Below are 23,055 nucleotides of genomic sequence, written 5' to 3'. Positions count from 1 at the left end.
ATAAAAGGCCAGTGGTCGGGATAGGACATGGACAGCGGAGTTTTAGATGAGCTGAAGTTTGCACAGCATGGAAGATAGGGCACCAGCTAAGAAAGCATTGGAATAGTCAAATCTAGAAGTGACAAAGGCATGAAGGAGGGTTTCAGCAAGAAATGGGCTCGAGTGGAGGCTGTAAGGAGTCTGAAGTTCAGCTTGGGATCGAATAGGACATTGAGGTTGTGAACAGTCTGGTTCAACCTAGCAATGGCAGGGAGGTGGATGGAATTAGTGGCAAGGGTTACATAGTTTATGGTAGGGGTTGGAGGAGATGGCTTCGGTCTTCATTGTTTAACTAGAAGAAACTGACTTAGCCGAGACTGGACATTGAACAAGCTGTCTGACAGCACTGAGGCAGTGGAGGGACCAAGAGAACTGAGTGAGGCATAGAGCTCGGTGTTGTCCACATCCTCAGATGGTGTCTCCGAGGAACAGTATGCAAATGTCAAAACTGATGTTGAGAGCATAAGTATTGAAGTTGAAAGGTTATTCAGCATATCAAACCCATTCCATTCACAGATCATGTAAATTATATTCCAACACTGTTTCTATCCTAGCTATTCAATCTCCTGGCAGAGCGTTTGCATAATAGATCCTGATAGCCAATGATGATAGAATATCTTTCATCCAACTCTAGCCAGCTGCTATGAATTCAGTTACTGCCGTCCACAAAGTACAGTATAATTGGGATGTGAATGTACTCTTGGGGGAATTTTAACCCCCTGCCCGACAGGCGGGAGAACATCAAGGGAGGGAGTTAAATCGGTAAATATGTGAAACCCGACCCCAACCCACCGAAAAGGCTTCCAGTTTTACCTTGTGGGTGGTGGGGGGTGACTGAATAACTCGCTCTGGAGAGAAGGGTCAGTGATTTTAATAGCCCTGAAATCGCGGCCTCACCGGGTCCGTACAGAGTGTGTAAGGACGCGGGGAGGCATCACAAAAGGCAGTTTTTGGCGCACAATGCGCATGTGGCGAAAGTCAACTTTTCCGATCTGTCAAGTTCTGGCTTGACAGATCCTCCGCAGCTTCGGGAGAAGGACATTCGCATGGTCAAGATTGTGCTATTTGCCCATTTCTCACCCAGTGAATGTCCTTCAAACTCTTGTGCCTGGTAAAAGCAGGCGCATGGCCAACTTTTACCGGTGTAAGAGTTTTAAAACATAAAAATATTAAAAATAAAATTAGAAAACACATTTTTAAGTTTAAAAACCCTGTACACTAAGGTAAGTTTATTTTAAACCCTAATTAAAACACTTTTTAAAAAAAAAAAAATATATATATATATATATTTTTTTTTCTAAAACGTTTAATGAATTTTAATTTCAATTCATGTTGAATATGTGAGGTGTGTTTTTTATTTTTTATGTTGTGTTTAGTGAGTTTTTTTTTCCCTCATTAATAGCAATAAGAACTTGTAGATACTGCGTTCTCATTGATATTAATGAGAATACTGTACCTGATTGGTTACGCAGTCACACGTGACTGCACCTTCTGCGTCTGACCGTCGAGGACAGTAGCGCGCTCCGAAGCACGGGAAGAGAAGGCCTCCCCATCGGAATCGCTGGCGCCTCCGGGACCACCAGGTAAATTCGTAAAACATTCTCGGCTCGGAGGCGTTCGTCAGAAATTCCGACCGGAATTTCAGGTCCTATATTTAAATGAGGGTGTGTTAATCAGATTTTGGGAGCCATTTGAATTTAACGGGTGCGGGCCGCATTTCCCAGGGCTCGGCGAAACCCGGCAGATGAAGGGAGGCGGAAGTTGCCAGATCCAGCAGTCAGTGCTTTTCCAGCATTCCCCCCTGCTCTCCGGCTGCTCAAGCAAACCTTCTGCATCCTTCTCTCCCACCCCCCCCCCCCCGTGATCTCTCTTCTCCTCCCCCTGCGCGATCTCTCTTTTTCCACAGCCACCTCCCATCCCAGCTGCTGCTTCTATCGTAGGCTTTCCCATCTGGCATTCAGCCAGACTTGAATCTGGTTGGCTGTGGGTGGGGAATAGTAAAAAAAAAAAAAATTCTAATGAGTTACTGCCACTATATTCGGCAGGACCTTGCCTTCGTATTTCTATCGGCCTTTTGGCTAAGATCATGCGTAACTGACCTGACAGGGGAGTAACCATGACCCCAAAGTGGTTCTCCCTGGATCAGGAAGGTGGTTCTCCTATGCTTTTTGGAAATAGGAGGTGGGTGGGGTGGATTGACCCATCCACCTCCACAGAGGTGTGGGGGGGGCCTGACCCATCCACCTCCATGGCACGAACCTGGTATTGCAGTACTTCCAGGAACGGTGCAGTGGCTCTCGGCCTTTTGGCTAGGAGCATTGGCGCAGAGTGATCCTTGATGTGTGCAAGGTGACCTCTGGCGTTTGTGATTTGACAGAGAATTGGAAAGATTGGCTATGAATTAAAAAAAAAAAATTTCTATATTTTATTTTATATTTCATTCCATATGTATTTTACAGAGAAACTATTTCTTCTGATATGGGAATCAAGAATGAGAAGACACAATCTTAAAATTAGTGCCTTTCAAGGGTGAAATCAGGAAGTACTTTTTCCACACACAAGGTAGTGGAAATCTAGAATTCGCTCCCACAAAGGCTATGGATGCTAGGGTTCATTTGGAGCTTTCAAGACTTAGCTTGATAGATTTTTGTTTAAGGGTATCAAGAAATGTAGAGCAAAGACCGGTAAATGGATTTGAGGTGCAGATCAGCCATGATCTAATTGAATGGTGGAGCAGAATTGAGGAGCTGAACGGTCCACTCTTGTCCCTAATATAATTTAAATTAAAATTATAATCTAGTGCTTAAGTAACTGCAAACATTTTGTTAAATATTCTGTGTTTTGTATTCGTGCTGTCATGCAAGTTTCTCTTCTGGGACAAATTAATGAGAAAAGTTGTGCAAGAATGCATCTGTGGTTTCCCATTATGCTGCCTTGTATTTCAACATCAATTCTGCGAAAATAAAGGTATTTCAAATCCAGAAGGATAATAAAATCAGTAGTTAAGATGCACATTATGTCTATCGAAACTACTCTCTATTTGTCAAGAGGCACAACCAGTTGGAATCGAATTGAAAACCCTCGCGATTTCACAATTATTGCAACATTTTAAAGGAAATCTCTCAATATTTAACTCATGGATATTTGATTGATTGTTTCCTTTCCTGGAAAAACTATCTTTTGGCATACTACTTTGTCTAACTGGGTGCACTGATCATGTTCCAAGTTTTGATTTAAATGCCATTGCCATTGAGCATTTCATTTTGCTGATATTGTTCCAGTAAAAGTTCACAAGAAATGCACACAGCAGTATTATAAAGCAGGTTAAAGACATAGGTAATGCTGTTTATTACAAGGAGTATTGGACTCCATTGTCTCAAGTATAGAATGATTCAGTTACACTGTAAAAAGAAAGTAGAGATTACATCAATGCTGTATTTGTTGTGTCTGCTAAATAAAATGCACAATTTGAAATTGCCCAGAAATGATTGTTTTTGCAGCAGTCACAGATAAGCTGAAAATCACTTGTGTTGTTTATGATTTAAAGCAGACTAATTAACCCGATATTTTATTCTTCATGGACTCAATTTTCCCGGGTCATTTGTGCCGTTTTTTTAGCACATGCCGTTTATTCTGGTGTAATTATTTACGGAGTACATGGAAGTTTCTTCGATTTCTGAAGTTTTCATTTTTTTTTACTCGCGCCACCATTGAACTTCTTCAAGCAGGGCTGGACGGGGGTGGGTTTGTAGCCTCAGCCGTCAGAATCGGCCCCGCATCCAGACAAAGGCTCGGGACTTGGCTGGAAAACAAGCCCGGGTGGGTGGAGGGGCCAGGAGAAAGAGGTGGCAATCGGAAGGCTGCTGCACTGAGCCCGGGGAGGGAGGTGTCGATCAGAAGACTGCTGCACTAGGCACAAGACTGCAATGAGTTCGGGAGGTAGGGTGGCGATAAGGGGAGAAGTCACAAGACTGCAATGAGTTGGAGGCGGGGCGGGGGAGAAGGGGAGAAGTCACAAGCCTGCAATGGGGCGGGGGTGGGTGGATGGAGGGAAGGGGAGAAGTCACAAGACTACAAAAGGAGGGGGTGGGGGGGGGGAGAGAAGTCACAAGACCTGGGTGTGGTCTATCCATACAGACCTCTGGGAGGGGGAACAAAGAACCTGTCCTGCCTGCCTTCCTACCGTTTTGAGTTTTTTGCAAAGGTCAAATTTAACTATGGGGGCAATACTGACTGCTATACTTTGTGCAAGCCTTCTGCATGATGGTGTTACGTAGGAGACAATTGATTCGACATCATCGCATGAGGAACATCAGAACCTGTAGGGTGCTGGGCAGGAGACCTTACCCATCTCGGGTATATCGAGACAGGCGTTCGTACCTGCACCTGAGTGATGCAGACTGTGTCAGAAGGCTGCGTTTCTGCAAAGAAGTTGTAAGTGAGATCTGTGAGTTGGTGAAAGCAGACCTGCAACCTAGAAGCATCAGGAGGACTGCTTTGTCAGTTGAAGTGAAGGTTACAGCTGCACTTTCATTCTATGCCTCCGGATCGTTTCAAGCTACAACTGGGGATGTGTGCGCCATCTCTCAACATGCAACACATGTCTGCATTCGGCAGGTGGCAGCTGCATCATATGCACAGAGGAATGACTACATAAAGTTCCCCATGACTGCCCAAGCAATGCGTGAAAGGGCTGTGGGCTTCTCCAGGGTTGCTGGCTTCCCAAAGGTACAGGGCTACATTGATTGTACCCATATCACCTTGTGAGCACCTTTTGGAGGATTCCGAGATATACAGGAACAGAAAAGGCTTCCACTCCATTAATGTACAGCTCGTGTGTGACGACATGCATTGCATCATGGCAGTCGATGCAGGATACCCTGGGAGCACCCATGATACGTTCATCCTACACGAGAGCGTTACATCTGCCATGTTTCAGCAGCAGCCAGAAGGGCAGAGCTGGCTACTGGGAGACAACGGGTACGACCTCGCCACCTGGCTCATGACGCCTCTATGCATCATCCCGGACGGAAGCTGACCGGGAATACAACATGTTGCACATTGCGATGCGCAGCATCATGGAGAGGACCATTGGCATCTTGAAGCAGTGTTTCCGATGCCTGGACCATTCCACAGGCTACTTGTTATACACCCCTGAGATTGTCAGTCAGTTCACTGTTGTGTGCTGCATGCTGCATAACACAGCCACCATGAGGCAGCAGCAGCTGGTAGGAGAAGATCCACCTGCGGTGAGAGTGGCTGATAATGAGGAAGATGCAGATGACGAGCAGAAGGATGAGGACGAGGAAGCCAAGTGAGTATCTGAACCTAAAGCACGATGGCAGAGGAGGGCGGACCATTGTGCCATTTTAACGATTGCTCTAGCCTTGCGCCAGCAGCTCATCTGTGACCGCTTAGTTGCCTGAAGTGAAGGCTCAGCAACAACTATTCCACATGGACCTGTTTGGACCTATTCCTTAACATTGTATTGTGTTAATAGAACAAATGATGGAAATGTTCCAGATTTAATGTAAATTATATTTTATTCAAACGTTTAACAAACAGTTCTTTGTACTTAACTTTAATCAAATTATTCTTGTATCAAATTTTAAAGTTTTCAGTTACGATCACTTAAAACCTTTAAGATCACTTAAAAACTTTTAAACTTGTAAATTTACATAGCTTACAAAAATCTTTTCATTTGAGAACAAGAGTTACAACAGTAACAATAGCAGCAGCAGCAAAGAAGGGCTGCACCCATCTCTCCTCCACCTTATTCTAAGACCACGCTTGTTCTTGGTGACTCCACTACCCCTACCTGCAGGCGGTGGCACAGTGTTTCTGGGGTTGGTACCAAGGTTATTCTTTCTAAGATATCGGGTAGTGCGCACCTGTTGGGTGGGGGGGGGGGGGGCGGGGGGGCAGCAGGCGGCAATGCGGAAGGCCTGGCTTTTGGGGCTCTTCAGAGGCTGGTGTGGGTATTGGAGCGGGAGTGGCTGTTGATTCTGTCAATGGGTGCGGGGTCTGGGCGTGTTCCCTTATTGCAGCAGCTAACTCCAACATGCCATCCCTCATGCGCCTTGACAGTGTCTCAACGAGCTGCAACATTCCCTCCCTCATGGTCAGTGATAGTGTTTGCACCATCTCTGACATTCCCTGCCTGATGTTCACTGACAGCGCATCAGTTACCTGTGACATTCCCTCCCTCATGGTCACTGACATGGTTTCAGCTGACTGAGACATTCCCTCACTCATGGTCCAGGAGTTCCTGTTATGTATGCAACACCTTGTAACCAGCATTCTACTGCCACCAGAGGGTGCATCTGTTGGAGTCCCAAGGGATCCCAGCATCTCTTGGGAGCACTGCAAAGAAGCAGGCCTCCCATCCCGTGCCAGCACTCTGGAGTCAGAATAAACAGACTTAAGGTCACACTTATTCAAGTCTACAGTATTCTGTCACACTGCTTTATTTGAGAAATAACAACCGGTGACAAGTAATAAATAATGAACCCACGCGAAAATGCAGAGAACTGTTGGTATCTTGGAAAAATTCTCAGAAGAGCGACTCCACCAATACTTCACGGCCAACGAGCTGGAAGGGAATGAGAGCGCTGCCAAATGAAGGGCGATCCTCCTCACTGTCTGCGGGGCAACAACCTATGGTTTCATGAAGTATCTTCTTGCTCTGGTAAAACCAACAACCAAATCGTATGAAGAACTGTGTACGCTGGTCCGGGAGCACCTAAATCCAAAGGAGAGCGTTCTGATAGCAAGGTATCGATCTTATACATGTCAATGGTCTGAAGGCCAGGAAGTGGCGAGCTACGTCGCCAAACTAAGGCACCTTGCAAGACATTGCGAATTCGGTGGATTCCTGGAGCAAATGCTAAGAGACTTTTTTGTGCTTAGCATTGGCCATGAGGTTATCCTTCGCAAACTATTGACTGTTGAAACACCGAACCTGAGCAAAGCCATAATAGTGAATCTGTGGAATTCTCTACCATAGAAAATTGTTTGAGGCCAATTCACTAAATATATTCAAAAAGGAGTTAGATGTAGTCCTTACTACTCGGGGAATCAAGAGGTATGGCGAGAAAGCAGGAATGGGGTACTGAAGTTGCATGATCAGCCATGAACTCATTGAATGGCGGTGCAGGCTCGAAGGGCCGAATGGCCTGCACCTATTTTCTATGTTTCTAATAGCCCAGGCATTTATGTCCACCAGCGATAACACCAAACAAATATCGCAGCATAAAGTACTGTACACAAAGTAATGTCGTTTTCAGACAGGAATGCATATGGCAGAACGTACACGCCTGCAGCTGCACGACCTCAGATGACTGAGTCCGCCATCAAGTGTGAATGCGAAGCAATTAACACCTTGCTGGCGCTGCGGAGGTGATCATCGAGTCCAACAATGCTGCTTCAAACACTATGCGTGCAAAGGCTGTGGAACAATGGGACACCTCCAGCGAATGTGCAGACGAGCTGCAAACCCTGCAAACCACCACGTTGCAGAGGAAGACCGATCCATGGCGGATCAAACTGAACTAGAGACTCGAACCGAGGAGACAGAAGTGTACAGGGTACACACCTTCACCACGAAATGTCCACCGATCATGTTAAAAGTTGAACTGAACAGAATTTCAGTATCCATGGAATTGGACACGGGTGCGAGTCAGTCTATCATGAGCAAAAAGGCCTTCGAGAGGCTGTGGTGCAACAAGGCACAAGGGCCCAAGCTGAGCCCTATTCATACCAAGCTGAGAACTTGCACTAAAGAGCTGATCCCTGTAATTGGAAGTGCAGCAGTAAAAGTCTCCTATGATGGAGCGGTGCACGAACGACCAATATGGATTGTACCAGGAGATGACCCCACATTGTTTGGCAGAAGCTGGCTGGGAAAAATCCGTTGGAACTGGGACGACATCCAAGCGCATTCGTCTGTCGATGACGCCTCGTGCCCAGGTTTTGAGCAAGTTCTTGTCGTTGTTTGAGCCAGGCATTGGAAATTTCTCTGGGGCGAAGGTGCAGATCCACTTGGTTCCCGGTACACGACCCATCCACCACAAGACACATGCGGCGCCATACATGATGCGAGAGAAAGTGGAAACCGAGCTGGACAGGCTGCGACGAGAAGGCATCATCGCGCCGGTTGAGTTCAATGAGTGGGCCAGTCCGATTGTTCCGGTTCTCAAGGGCGATGGCACGGTCAGAATTTGTGGGGACTGTCAAGTAATGATTCGCCGTTTTTCGCTGCAGGACCAGTACCTACTACCCAAGGCAGACGATCTCTTCGCGACGCTGACAGGAGGGAAGACGTTCATCAAGTTGGACCTGACCTCGGCCTACATGACGCAAAAGCTGACGGTATCTTCGAAAGGCCTCACCTGCATCAGACGCACAAAGGTCTGTTCATCTACAATAGATGCCTGTTTGGGATTCGATTGGCCGCGGCTATTTTTCAAAGGAACATAGAGAGTCTACTAAAGTCAGTTCCGCGCACCGTGATTTTCCAGGAAGACATACTGATCTCAGGTCGGGACACCATCGAACACTTGCAGAACCTGGAAGAGGTTCTGAGTTGGCTAGATCATGTGGGACTCAGATTGAAATGCTCGAAGTGTGTTTTCCTGGCACCAGAGGTCGAGATCTTCGGGAGAAGAATCGCAGCAGCCGGCATCAGACCCACGGAGGCCATCAAGAACGTGCCAAGACCACAGAATGTGACGGAGCTGCGGTCGTTCCTGGGACTCCTCAATTATTTTGGTAATTTCCTACCCGGGTTAAGCACCTTGCTAGAATCGCGACATGTGTTGCTACGCAATGGAGGTAACTGGGTATGGGAGAAATCACAAGAGACTGCTTTTGAGAAAGCCAGAAATCTGTTATGTTCCAACAAACTGCTTGTTCTGTATGACCCATGTAAATGTTTCGTCTAGCTTGTGATGCATCTTCGTACGGGGTCGGGTTTGTGTTACAACAAGCAAACGAATCGGGAACATTGCAACCGGTCGCTTATGCGTCCAGGAGTTTGTCCAAGGCCGAAAGGGCCTACAGCATGATTTGAAATAGAAGCTCTGGCATGCATTTTCGGGGTGAAAAAAATGCACCAGTATCTGTTTGGGCTTAAGTTCGAGTTAGAAACTGACCATAAGCCGCTCATATCGCTATTCTCAGAGAGCAAAGGTATTATACCAATGCTCTGCTCGCATCCAAAGATGTGCGCTCACGCTGTCTGCATATAACTATGTAATTTGCCAGAGGCCAGGTACAGAGAACTGCGCTGATGCTCTGTCAGCTACCATTGCCCACCACTGGGGTGGAAATGGCACAGCCTGCAGACTTGCTCTTGGTGATGGATGCATTTGAAAATGAAAAGTCACCCGTTACAGCCCGCCAGATCAGGACCTGGACCAGCCAGGATCCTTTACTGTCCCTTGTAAAAAAAACTTTGTCCTCCATGGGAGCTGGTCCAGCCTCCCAGCGGAGATGCATGAAGCGATCAAGCCATTCCAGTGGCGCAAAGACGAAATGTCCATACAGGCGGTCTATCTTTTGTGGGGGAACATTCAAACGCAACTTACACAGTACCCACCCAGACATAGTAATGATGAAAGCTATCGCCAGATCCCATGTGTGGTGGCCCGGCATCGACTCAGATTTGGAGTCTTGCATATGTCAATGCAATACTTGTTCTCAACTGAGCAATGCACCCAAGGAAGCACCGCTAAGTTTGTGGTCATGGCCCTCCAAACTGTGGTCTAGGATCCACGTTGACTTCGCTGGCCCGTTTCTAGGTCAAATATTTTTGGTTGTTGATGCTTATTCAAAATGGATTGAGTGTGTAATAATGTCTGCAAGCACGTCCACTGCCACCATCGAAAGCCTATGAGCCATGTTTGCCACGCACGGCCTGCCTGATGTCCTTGTCAGGGACAATGGGCCGTGCTTCACCAGTGCTGAATTCAAGGAATTCATGACCCGCAATGGGATCGAGCATGTCCCATCTGCCCCGTTCAAGCCCGCGTCTAACGACCAGGCAGAACGGGCAGTTCAAACCATCAAGCAAAGCTTGAAACGCGTGTCGGAAGGTTCCCTGCAGACCCGCCTGTCTCGAGTCCTACTCAGCAACCACACAAGACCCCACTCCATCACCAGGGTTCCCCCTGCCGAACTGCTCATGAAAAGGGCACTCAAAACAAGGCTCTCTCTAGTCCACCCTGATCTCCATGATCATCTCGAGGGCAAGCGGCATCAACAAAGCATGTACCATGATCATGCAAATTTGTCATGCGATATTGAAGTCAATGACCCTGTATTTGTACTCAACTATGGACATGGTCCCAAATGGCTTGCTGTCACTGTCGTAGCCAAAGAAGGGAGTAGGGTGTTTGAGGTCAAACTTGCAAATGGACTAACTTGCAGAAAGCATTTGGACCAAACCAAACTGCGATTCACAGACAACCACGAGCAACCTGAAGAGGACACCACCAACTTCGACCCTCCGATACACACACAAGTGGCAACCAACATCACGGTTGACCACAAAGCTAAACTCATCATCCCCAGCAGCCCAGCAAGGCCAGCTGCGCAGCAGCCCAGCAAAGGCCCAACCAACGCACCTGCAATTGTGTTTGTACCGAGACAATCGACTAAGGAGCGGAAAGCCCCAGATCGTCTCACCCTGTAAATAAAGTGTACGATTGACTTTGCGGGGGGAGTGATGTTATGTATGCAAAACCTTGTAACCAGCATTGTACCGCCACCAGAGGGCGCATCTGTTTGAGGCCGAAGGGATCCCAACATCCCTTGGGAGCACTGCATATAAGCAGGTCTCCCATACTGTGCCACCACTCGAGTCAGAATGGAGAGACTAAGGTCACACTTACTCAAGTCTACAGTACTCTGTCACATTGCTTTATTTGAGACATAACAGTTCCCATTTTCTGTGAGATTGCTGTTACTTCTCCCGACAGTCCCGCAACCTCATCACCCACCCCACTGACGGTGTCCAGGAGTGATCGCATAAGGTCAATGCTCTCCCTACTCATTGTCATCACGTGAACCACATCTGTTGGTGTTGGTGAGAGGGGAGCGACCTATCAAAAGCCCAGCGGGAGATCGAGAGCCAGCGGCAGTTGGTGAGAGGGGAGCGACCTATTAAGGCCCAGCGGGAGATCGAGAGCCAGTGGCAGTTGGTGAGAGGGGAGCGACCTATAAAGGCCCAGCGGGAGATCGAGAGCCAGCAGCAGTTGGTGAGAGGGGAGCGACCTATAAAAGGCCCAGCGGGAGATCGAGAGCCAGCGGCAGTTGGTGAGAGGGGAGCGGCCTATCAAAAGCCCAGCGGGAGATCGAGAGCCAGCGGCAGTTGGTGAGAGGCGGGAGCGACCTATAAAAAGCCCAGCGGGAGATCGAGAGCCAGCGGCAGTTGGTGAGAGGCGGGAGCGACCTATAAAAAGCCCAGCGGGAGATCGAGAGCCAGCGGCAGTTGGTGAGAGGCGGGAGCGGCCTATCAAAAGCGTACCGGTGCAGCTACAGCGGGAGAGAAAGCAAAATAGAAGTAGAAAGTAATCAAAAAGTGACGTCACAGCCAATGGAGTAAGTGATTGGCTGTTGATTGGTGAGTAGCTTTTCTTTTCTTTTTTATATCAGTAAGTGAACTGCAACATTGTTATTACCAATTTAAGGGTATCTAAGGTTAAGACATGGCAGGAGAGCTCGGTCACGTGATATGCTCCTCCTGTACCATGTGGGAACTCGGGGACACTTCCGGTGTCCCTGGGCGCTACGTGTGTGGGAAGTGTATCCGCCTCGAGCTCTTGACGGTCCGCGTTGTGGAATTGGAGCTGAGGGTGGATTCACTCTGGAGCATCCACGATGCTGAGAATGACGTGAGTATCATGTGTAGTGAGTTGGTCTTACCGCAGGAGAAGGGTCCACAGCCAGATAGGGAATGGAAGACCAGCAGGAAGAGCAGTGCAAGAAAGATAGTGCAGGGGTCCCCTGTGGTCATCCCCCTGCAAAACAGATACACTGCTTTGAGTACGGTTGGGGAGGATGACTCATCAGGGGAGGGCAGCAGCAGCCAAGTTCATGGCACCGTAGGTGGCTCTGCTGCAAAGGAGGGTAGGAAAAAGATTGGGAGCGCGATAGTGATAGGGGATTCGATGGTGAGGGGAATAGATAGGCGTTTCTGCGGACGCAACCGAGACTCCAAGATGGTATGTTGCCTCCCTGGTGCAAGGGTCAAGGATGTCTCGGAGCGGGTGCAGGACATTCTGAAATGGGAGGGAGAACAGCCAGTTGTCGTGGTGCACATTGGTACCAACGACATAGGTAAAAAAAGGGATGAGGTCCTACGAAAAGAATTTAAGGAGCTAGGAGCTAAATTAAAAAGTCGGACCTCAAAAGTAGTAATCTCGGGATTGCTATCAGTGCCACGTGCTAGTCAGAGTAGGAATCGCAGGATAGCGCAGATGAATACATGGCTTGAGCAGTGGTGCAGCAGGGAGGGATTCAAATTCTTGGGGCATTGGAACCAGTTCTGGGGGAGGTGGGACCAGTACAAACCGGACGGTCTGCACCTGGGCAGGACCGGAACCAATGTCCTAGGGGGAGTGTTTGCTAGTGCTGTTGGGGAGGAGTTAAACTAATATTGCAGGGGGATAGGAACCAATGCAGGGAGACAGAGGGAGACAAAAATGAGGCAAAAGCAAAAGACAGAAAGGAGATGAGGAAAAGTGGAGGGCAGAGAAACCCAAGGCAAAGAACAAAAAGGGCCACTGTACAGCAAAATTCTAAAAGGACAAAGGGTGTTAAAAAAGCAAGCCTGAAGGCTTTGTGTCTTAATGCAAGGAGTATCCGCAATAAGGTGGATGAATTAACTGTGCAAATAGATGTTAACAAATATGATGTGATTGGGATTACGGAGACGTGGCTCCAGGATGATCAGGGCTGGGAACTCAACATCCAGGGGTATTCAACATTCAGGAAGGATAGAATAAAAGGAAAAGGAGGTGGGGTAGCATTGCTGGTTAAAGAGGAGATTAATGCAATAGTTAGGAAAGACATTAGCTTGGATGATGTGGAATCTATATGGGTAGAGCTGCAGAACACTAAAGGGCAAAAATTGTTAGTGGGAGTTGTGTACAGACCTCCAAACAGTAGTAGTGATGTTGGGGAGGGCATCAAACAGGAAATTAGGAGTGCATGCAATAAAGGTGCAGCAGTTATAATGGGTGACTTTAATATGCACATAGATTGGGCTAGCCAAACTGGAAGCAATACGGTGGAGGAGGATTTCCTGGAGTGCATAAGGGATGGTTTTCTAGACCAATATGTCGAGGAACCAACTACGGGGGAGGCCATCTTAGACTGGGTGTTGTGTAATGAGAGAGGATTAATTAGCAATCTCATTGTGCGAGGCCCCTTGGGGAAGAGTGACCATAATATGGTGGAATTCTGCATTAGGATGGAGAATGAAACAGTTAATTCAGAGACCATGGTCCAGAACTTAAAGAAGGGTAACTTTGAAGGTATGAGGCATGAATTGGCTAAGATAGATTGGCTAATGATAGTTAAGGGGTTGACTGTGGATGGGCAATGGCAGACATTTAGAGACCGCATGGATGAATTACAACAATTGTACATTCCTGTCTGGCGTAAAAATAAAAAAGGGAAGGTGGCTCAACCGTGGCTATCGAGGGAAATCAGGGATAGTATTAAAGCCAAGGAAATGGCATACAAATTGGCTAGAAATAGCAGCGAACCTGGGGACTGGGAGAAATTTAGAACTCAGCAGAGGAGGACAAAGGGTTTGCTTCGGGCAGGGAAAATGGAGTACGAGAAGAAGCTTGCAGGGAACATTAAGGCGGATTACAAAAGTTTCTATAGGTATGTAAAGAGAAAAAGGTTAGTAAAGACAAACGTAGGTCCCCTGCAGTCAGAATCAGGGGAAGTCATAACAGGGAACAAAGAAATGGCAGACCAATTAAACAAGTACTTTGGTTCAGTATTCACTAAGGAGGACACAAACAACCTTCCGGATATAAAAGGGGTCAGCGGGTCTAGTAAGGAGGAGGAACTGAGGGAAATCTTTATTAGTCAGGAAATTGTGTTGGGGAAATTGATGGGATTGAAGGCCGATAAATCCCCAGGGCCTGATGGACTGCATCCCAGAGTACTTAAGGAGGTGGCCTTGGAAATAGCGGATGCATTGACAGTCATTTTCCAACATTCCATTGACTCTAGATCAATTCCTATCGAGTGGAGGGTAGCCAATGTAACCCCACTTTTTAAAAAAGGAGGGAGAGAGAAAACAGGGAATTATAGACCGGTCAGCCTGACCTCAGTAGTGGGTAAAATGATGGAATCAATTATTAAGGATGTCATAGCAGTGCATTTGGAAAATGGTGACATGATAGGTCCAAGTCAGCATGGATTTGTGAAAGGGAGATCATGCTGGACAAATCTTCTGGAATTTTTTGAGGATGTTTCCAATAAAGTGGACAAAGGAGTACCAGTTGATGTGGTATATTTGGACTTTCAGAAGGCTTTCGACAAGGTCCCACACAGGAGATTAATGTGCAAAGTTAAAGCACATGGGATTGGGGGTAGTGTGCTGACGTGGATTGAGAACTGGTTGTCAGACAGGAAGCAAAGAGTAGGAGTAAATGGGTACTTTTCGGAATGGCAGGCAGTGACTAGTGGGGTACCGCAGGGTTCTGTGCTGGGGCCCCAGCTGTTTACATTGTACATTAATGATTTAGACGAGGGGATTAAACGTAGTATCTCCAAATTTGCGGATGACACTAAGTTGGGTGGCAGTGTGAGCTGCGAGGAGGATACCATGAGGCTGCAGAGTGACTTGGATAGGTTAGGTGAGTGGGCAAATGCGTGGCAGATGAAATATAATGTGGATAAATGTGAGGTTATCCACTTTGGTGGTAAAAACAGAGAGACAGACTATTATCTGAATGGTGACAGATTAGGAAAAGGGAAGGTGCAACGAGACCTGGGTGTCATGGTACATCAGTCATTGAAGGTTGGCATGCAGGTACAGCAGGCGGTTAAGAAAGCAAATGGCATGTTGGCCTTCATAGCGAGGGGATTTGAGTACAGGGGCAGGGAGGTGTTGCTACAGTTGTACAGGGCCTTGGTGAGGCCACACCTGGAGTATTGTGTACAGTTTTGGTCTCCTAACTTGAGGAAGGACATTCTTGCTATTGAGGGAGTGCAGCGAAGATTCACCAGACTGATTCCCGGGATAGTGGGACTGACCTATCAAGAAAGACTGGATCAACTGGGCTTGTATTCACTGGAGTTCAGAAGAGTGAGAGGTGACCTCATAGAAACGTTTAAAATTCTGACGGGTTTGGACAGGTTGGATGCAGGAAGAATGTTCCCAATGTTGGGGAAGTCCAGAACCAGGGGTCACAGTCTAAGGATAAGTGGTAAGCCATTTAGGACCGAGATAAGGAGAAACTTCTTCACCCAGAGAGTGGTGAACCTGTGGAATTCTCTACCACAGAAAGTTGTTGAGGCCAATTCACTAAATATATTCAAAAGGGAGTTAGATGAAGTCCTTACTACTCGGGGGATCAAGGGGTATGGCGTGAAAGCAGGAAGGGGGTACTGAAGTTTCATGTTCAGCCATGAACTCATTGAATGGCGGTGCAGGCTAGAAGGGCTGAATGGCCTGCTCCTGCACCTATTTTCTATGTTTCTATGTTAGATCCTGCACCTCAGGAGAGCGCAGTCGAGCTCTCCTTCCTCTCCTCCCCACGAGTGTGGTTCGCACCCCACCACTGGGACCTGCAACCTCGGAAGGTGGGGCCCTGGGTGTGCCTCGCAGCACCATACCATTAGAACCCGCAGCCTCGGAAGGTGGGGCCCTGGGTGTGCCTCGCTGCTCCCCACCACTGGGAGTCGCAGCCTCGGACGTTAGACCCACCAACACTCAAATCACTAGTCATTGAAGGGGCTGGCACCTCAATGGGCGGCACCTCCACTAACATCAGTAAAACAGTGGGGGCGTCATCCATCTCCATCCCCTCACCCCCATGCTCTTGGTCTGGAGGGTGGGATTTGAAGATATTCTCCTCTTCAGGCTCGTCCTCATCTGAATCTTCTGCATCGTCAGGGTCGGCCTCAAGTTCTGCAAAATATAACAGAACACAGACAAATGGTTAGCAGCAGAGGAGGGGGCAGGGTGGGTGGAGGAGTAGGCTCACACAACCCAGGTAACAGGCTGATTTGAAGGACCACGATGAATGAAAGCACATTGCATCAACCGAAGCATGGCTAGTCCTCGCAGTACTTAACATTTCGCAAAGCCAGATTGTGGAATTTGCAGGACTTGCCCTCCCTCGAGTGTGGGCCCAGCTTGTGCAGTGGTGGTTCCTTTTCTCTAGGCAGGACTCATCAAAGCAGTGATCCTCTCTTCCAATGGTGTCAGTGGCTGCAGATTTGCCGGGCCTCCTCCTGTTCGGATTCTTTCCCTTTTATTATGTGCCAATTTCCTTTGCAAAGATGAAAATGCAACTTTTTAGAGAGGGTGTCTTTCTGCTGGGTGGGACATATACAGCTGGTCACATTTACAATTGCAATTCCATTGAATGAATGAAAATATTACTTACTTGACCAAGGTCCTGCCACTTTTTACACTGGCCTCCAGATCTCATGGTGGTCACGATTGCGCAGTAATCTTCTGCAACATGGTTCCAGCGTTTCTTCATTTTTTTGGGTGGAATGTTTATGTGACCTCTGCTGGTGTCCAGCTCCTGCCATCTGGTCTCAATCACAGTAACTAGTGCCTCCACTTCATCCTGTAAGAAATTCTTGGTCCTTGCACCGCGTTACATCTTGTATTGTTGCAGATCCCATTTTTCCAATGCTCTTACACAGCACTCCTTCTCACACAACTGGCTTAAAAATGGCCGATTGCCAACCAGGAGCTGTAGTGCGCATGTGCATCCATTGAAATAACTTAAAAAATGTCACTTTTTTTGTTGCGCATGCGCAGAAGTTGCAGCATTATGTTTTTGGCGCAGACAGCAGGCTCCATTCCCAGAGATGGCTGGGCATGCTGCGCAGCGCCAAATTTGAATTATACCTCGAGGAAACTTTGTCAAAATATTTCTGCTGCATTTCTGGCCTAGAAAAACAGGCGTAAGTCTGGCAATACGTCAGAAAACGGGCTTGGGAAAAATTGAGTCCCATGTTGTATTTGCAATGGCACATGCTGTAATGATTGCATTAAGGTGCAGCCAGTGAAACATTAGCTGTAATAATCATGTCCAACACCATTCTAAAGTACAAAGCAGCTACTTGGGTTTTAAATACCACTGATCAACTTAGCCCAAATGTTTCCTGAATACTTTCAATTAGATTTAGAGTTTGGGAGACAGCTGAAGTCCCATTTTAATGAAGAGGTGTTTGATACTCTGACGAAGAAATGAGAGAAAGGAAGGATGAAATCTGTGGAATGAAAGGCTACTTCTTCCCCATCGCCCTGAAGGGGATACGGTAGCATAGTGGTTATGTTACTGGACTCATGATTCGGAGATGTGAGTTCAAATCCCACCACAGCAACTGTGGAATTTAAATTGAGTTAATTAAATACATTTGGAATTTGAAAAAAGCTACTACCTGTATCAGTAACCATGAAGTTACCGGATTGTCGTAGAAACCCATCTGATTCCTTTAGGGAAGGAAATTTGCTGTCCTTACTTGGTCTAGCCTATGTAACTCCAGACCCACAGCAATGTGATTGACTCTTAACTGCCCTCTGCGGTTCAAGAAGGCGGCTCACCACCACCTTCTCGAGGGCAATTAGGGATTGGCAATAATTGCCAGTTAAGCCCACATCCCACGAACAATTTTTTTTTAACTCATACTTCAGCAGGCATGGAATATAAAAACTGAATAAGTCAACACTGTGTTTAAAAAAAACACTGCTAGTCACTGCAATGTCAGGAAAAAGATGACCTGAAGAAATGCACTAAGATCAAACAGGGATGTTAATACACATGACATGAACATGTCATAAGTGAATAAGTAAGAAAAATTGGTTTTGGCAAACTTCTCATCATTTTATGATTAATAAAAGCCAGTGCGAAGTAAGGCTTGTGGACAGGAAGTGTGTAATTTTGCTACAAGATAATCAGGACACTGGATGATTTAATGAATGGCAATATCTATCAAAAGATATTGCCTATGATGCATACTTCCTGGCACAAGCCTTACATGATTTTAAGTCATACCATTTAACATTGAAGCTGTCAATTTGTGATATTGATTTTTTTAATAATCTGGCAATTTGTGGGCTCGTACCAGAAAATGATCATTAAAGGTGTTGGCTTGCCATCAAGACCCAACTGGTTCATTAATGTCCTTGAGGGAAAGGACGCTGCCTACCCTATAAAGTCTGGCCTACGTGTGTTCCAATCCATGGTTGACATTTAATACTCTAATGACACCTCGGGGTGGGCATTAAATGCTACCTTGCCAGTGTTGCCCACATCCTGAACATTAAAAAAAATCATATTTGGCGTGGGAAAGGAAAATCTTGTGATAGATTTATGGCTTTTTAAATTGTTCAGTTTTGGTACTTATTGTAAACATCTTGAATTAATGCCTGCCCACTTGGCTGCCTCCTTGCACTGGTGGTTCTGCAGCTGCATTTTCACAGTTAGCTGTCCGATAAATGCGCCCTCTTTAATCCATGTCTGTATTAACTCAAGGCTTAACTTCCCTAATACATTTCTAGCTGGCTTCCCTGCTTCCACCTATGATAAATTGCAAATCACTCAAAATGCAACTGCCTGTGTCATTACCTGCTCAAGGCATCTGCTGATTTTCCTCAGGCTGCACACGTTCTTACTGTCTCTCCATATCAATTTTCAAATCCTTGTCCTGATCTTCAACCGCCTCCCCAGCCAACCTCAGCAATTTCCTTCAGCTTCCCTTATGTTACCTGTTCGCATCTTTTGTTTCTTTGACACTGGTCTACTCCTTGTTTCTATTCCTCTGCACACAATAACAAACAAATTACGACATGGAAACAGGCCGTTTGGCCCAACCAATCCATGTTTATCCTCCCCACAAGCAATCGTCCTAATTCCATGTGCCTGTCCTGTTCTCATAACCCTACCCTGTTCCTGTAACCCTTTATTCTCTTTTCCTTCAACCACTTAAAAAAAAATTCTTAAATGTGGACATGGTCTCGATTCAAATCAGCAACTCCAAAAGTGCACACCACCGTCTTGCAAGCCTCTGTGTAATAAATTGCTTCTTCTGCTCTCTATCTCTTGCATTAAACTTGTATCTGTCACCTCCTTCTAGACCCCTCAATCATTTTGCTAAATTGCTGCTCTTTTTGTGCTATGCTACTGCCATCTAAAACTGCCTTACCTTTTCTCTTCTTGCTTTGAAAAGCCTTAAAATGTTGCTCTTCACACCTTTTTGGCCAACGCCTAATTCTTCTGCCTCCTCTTGCATTTTTCATCTCTGTACTGTAAAGTATTTTCAGATCTGTTTCTGGGCACACAGCATTATATAAATGCAAGTTGTTACTCATAACAGTTGAAATTGTAGCCCTGTTCTGGAGCACTGCAGTTCTAAGTAAAGCAGTTTTCAGCTGCTGTCATCTCGGTTAAAAATAAGGTTGTTGGACACACTGCATATGTGAAGTGGGAACGTTGCAAAATGGTGTGAATTGAATTTAAATACCAGCTATGCTGATGTTAATATCTAAGCAAGGCTGGTGTATGGTTTCAGCCACTTCATTCCTATAGTAATTTGGTAGCATGTGAGTAAACAATAAGTTGCATTTATAACACCTTTAACGTAATAAAAACCTCCCAAAGTACTTCACAGGGGTGTTATCAGACAAAATTTGGCAAAGATAAAATGAGCTTTGTGCTGTACTGCATTGCTGAACTTGGTGGCACCCAATGCAAACAGTCATTTTCAGGCTTATTATGGTAAATTCATGTTCTGCTGGTGGTGAGCCTTAACTGTCGGGGTTGCATGCCAGAAATTCAGGCATGCACTGCACGCAACTATCCAGCCAGTTGAAATTACTTTTAAAAACATTTTTTTTCTTTCTTGTTGCATAAGATTGAAATTTACTTTAAGAACAGCTGAAGGACTGAAAAGGAATACTGATTTAAAAAAATATATTTTCACTGTTTTGTTCTTGGTGCAATCTGAAGATTTATTACATAAATGATACATGCTTTATGAAATCATCCTTGCATTGTAATTGCACCACTTCTTGAACTCTTAATTTGTAAATGTGGAATCAGGATTTTCAGCTCGGGGCAGAAGCAAAATATTTTGTTACAATTGAGAGTACCTGCATTTTTGCAATGGAATTTCAAATCTGAACTTGATCATTTCAACAAATATCTGAAATATAATTTATTGTGGTCACAACAATTAATTTGTTATGAGAAGTGATTAATCACTGAAATGCCATTTTCACTGTTTCCAGGACGTAATGAAAAACTGATATATAGGTAGTAAATCACACTGAGTGTGAACATTTTTCACAGGATGTCATGATGTACCAAATCAAGTGCCTTAATTCTGTTTTAAAATGAGTATATAACATAACATAATCCCTAATGTGAATTTTTATAACTTAATATATTAAATTCCAGTTGGAACTATTTTGGAAATGTTCACCAAAATATATTTTTATTGTGTGATGAGGTAAAATCCTCGAGGGTTAATTTATATATTCATTTGTTTCAAAAGTTGTGCTAAGTGTCAGCCGTGGCGCAGTGGTAGCACTAGTCAGAAGGTTGTGAATTCAAACCTCACTCCTGGACTTGAGGCAGTACTGCATTGTCGGAGGTACGATCTTTCAGATGATGTATAAACTGAGTCCCTGTCTGCCTGTTCAAGTGGACATAAAAGACACAATGGAGTGTTCACATGGTGTGCTGGCCGACATTTATCTCTCAGCAAACACCAACAAAAACAGCTTTATGGATCATTCATCTCATTACTATTCTTGGGGTATTGCTGTGAACAAATTAGTTGCCTTTACTGTGACCGCACTTTATTGACTGGAAAGCACTTTGGGACTTTAGGATGGAAAAGACTTTATGGGATAGAAGTTGGACCTTGTAGCTCCTGACCAACATCCTGCGCCTCAAAGACACCTGAAATATGTTTGACCAGGTATTGGGTATCTTTAGGTATCCCTGACAGCTGCCTAAAGTAGGCGTTAGGCCCCTTAAATGTCCAGATGAGGGGCCAGCGCCTGTTTTAGGCCCCCACACGACCTATTGGATTCCAATGAGTGGAGAAAGCTCCCAGCCTATTCGATTCAGGATTTTGTAGCAGTCATTGCAGCCTAAGCAGCGACCATCACTAAAAGGTAAGTATTTTAAAATGTAAATTATGTAAATGGAGTGGGAGCGCTCTCCTTGATTATCTCATTGTCAATGAGAGACTTATGAGCACAAGCAAGTTGTTTGCTAAATAAGTCAGTTTGAATACAAAATTATTATTCTTGGTGATAATTGAATTAGTGGTTACTAGAAGTACAGTTGATATTTGATCTGCAAATTTCCACTACTGTTGCTGTCCAGGCATAATCAACATCCTCCCTTTTGCAATCTGGGTTTGCTCCCATGTTATTTGTGGCATGATTCATTGGAAGAACAAGATAAATTATTGCTAAATTTACTCCACTGGAGCAAATAAATGATCTTGTCTTGTCTGATTTTCTTTGAACGCATGATTAATGTATGTTTACTACATATAAATCCTTTTATTGGACTAATACAAAATATATTGATTTTTGTTTCCACATTGAATATTTGACAAAAATAAAGATAATATCTGCAATGTTCATAAAGTAATTATGTGCATATTGAACTTTGTGGATTTGCAAAGCTTGTAGAAAGAATCATCGTAATAACAGAAAATAAAAATAAATTGATGATATTCAGTCACCAAAGTACATACCCATTGCAGCTGCAGTACAGCTTTACATTTTTTTTATTGGCACTGCCACCGTGAGGGGTTGTCCAGTGGAGGTGCAACTGTCTCAACATGCTGTTTCAGGAAATATGAGTTCATATCCTATTAGGTAAGTTTCAATACATTTAAAGCTCCATTTGAAAATGTTATGGATAAAATTTTCATTTTTGTTCTTGAAAATATAAATGGTTGTGAATTTTCTTACAATGTCTAAACAGCAACCGTATTTGAATATTTTTAATCTTTGAATTCAAATATTAGGTGATGAAAAGCTAACCTGTATTCTATAAGTTAAATGTGATTACCTTAATCATTTGAAATAGCCATATGAAGACTTGAATATCTGAGTAAGTAATGTTGAATTGTCATTTAGCAAGAGAAGTGGATGATTTTTAGGCAATCCAAATTTCCATTAAGAAGATCACAGAGGATTTGAAGGAACAATCCTTTCAACATTTTTAGTACGGATATAACGTCCCGAAACCGGAAACCTTGGGACCGAGGCCATTCCGGTTTTTGGGTTTTTCCAAATTTTGGAGAAGAAATCCAATGTCCCGAATCCAGAAACCCCTGGGCCGAGTTTCAGGTATTTCCAGATTTCGGAGAAGAAACCCGATGGCCCAAATACGGAAACCCCTGGCCGGGCCGCACCATGCTACGTATTTTTTTTGGATTCCTGCTTGGAAAAGGGTGTGTACAGCTTAAAAGTCTGGTTTTCGGGAAATATTTCCAGATTCCGGACAACGACTCTTGCAATCTGCGCAATGTCTGATTTTTGGGCAATTACGGTTTTTAGAACTCCGGATTTCAGACGTCCTACCTGTATTTAAAAAGCACTAGTTTACACTGCAAATAAAACAAATCAGGAAACGACTTCCCTTTTAAAAAATGTTAATATATTAATTTGTGGGTTTTGGGTGACGCTGGCAATGGAAGCATTTATTGCCCATCCCTAGTTGCTCTTGAGAAGGTGGTGATGAACCTTTTCCTTGAACCGCTGCAGTCCGTGTGGTG

The 23,055-nt window shown here is 45.2% G+C and overlaps 1 protein-coding gene and 2 pseudogenes across 4 annotated transcripts in view; 2 read left to right on the top strand and 1 right to left on the bottom strand.

Annotated features, from left to right (window-relative positions):
• xrcc4 (X-ray repair complementing defective repair in Chinese hamster cells 4) overlaps window positions 1-23,055 on the top strand; it is a 691,243-nt gene that overhangs the window by 113,398 nt on the left and 554,790 nt on the right. The gene's annotated exons all lie outside the window — the stretch shown is intronic.
• Window positions 1-23,055, bottom strand: part of LOC139261153 (putative nuclease HARBI1) — a 186,938-nt pseudogene that overhangs the window by 14,217 nt on the left and 149,666 nt on the right.
• LOC139279913 (U2 spliceosomal RNA) lies at window positions 2,099-2,335 on the top strand (annotated as a pseudogene).

The sequence above is a fragment of the Pristiophorus japonicus genome, chromosome 1, assembly GCF_044704955.1.
Source record: "Pristiophorus japonicus isolate sPriJap1 chromosome 1, sPriJap1.hap1, whole genome shotgun sequence".
Lineage (NCBI taxonomy): Eukaryota > Metazoa > Chordata > Chondrichthyes > Pristiophoridae > Pristiophorus > Pristiophorus japonicus.
Note: the sequence above shows the minus strand (reverse complement) of the source record. Positions and strands in the feature narration are given on the sequence as shown.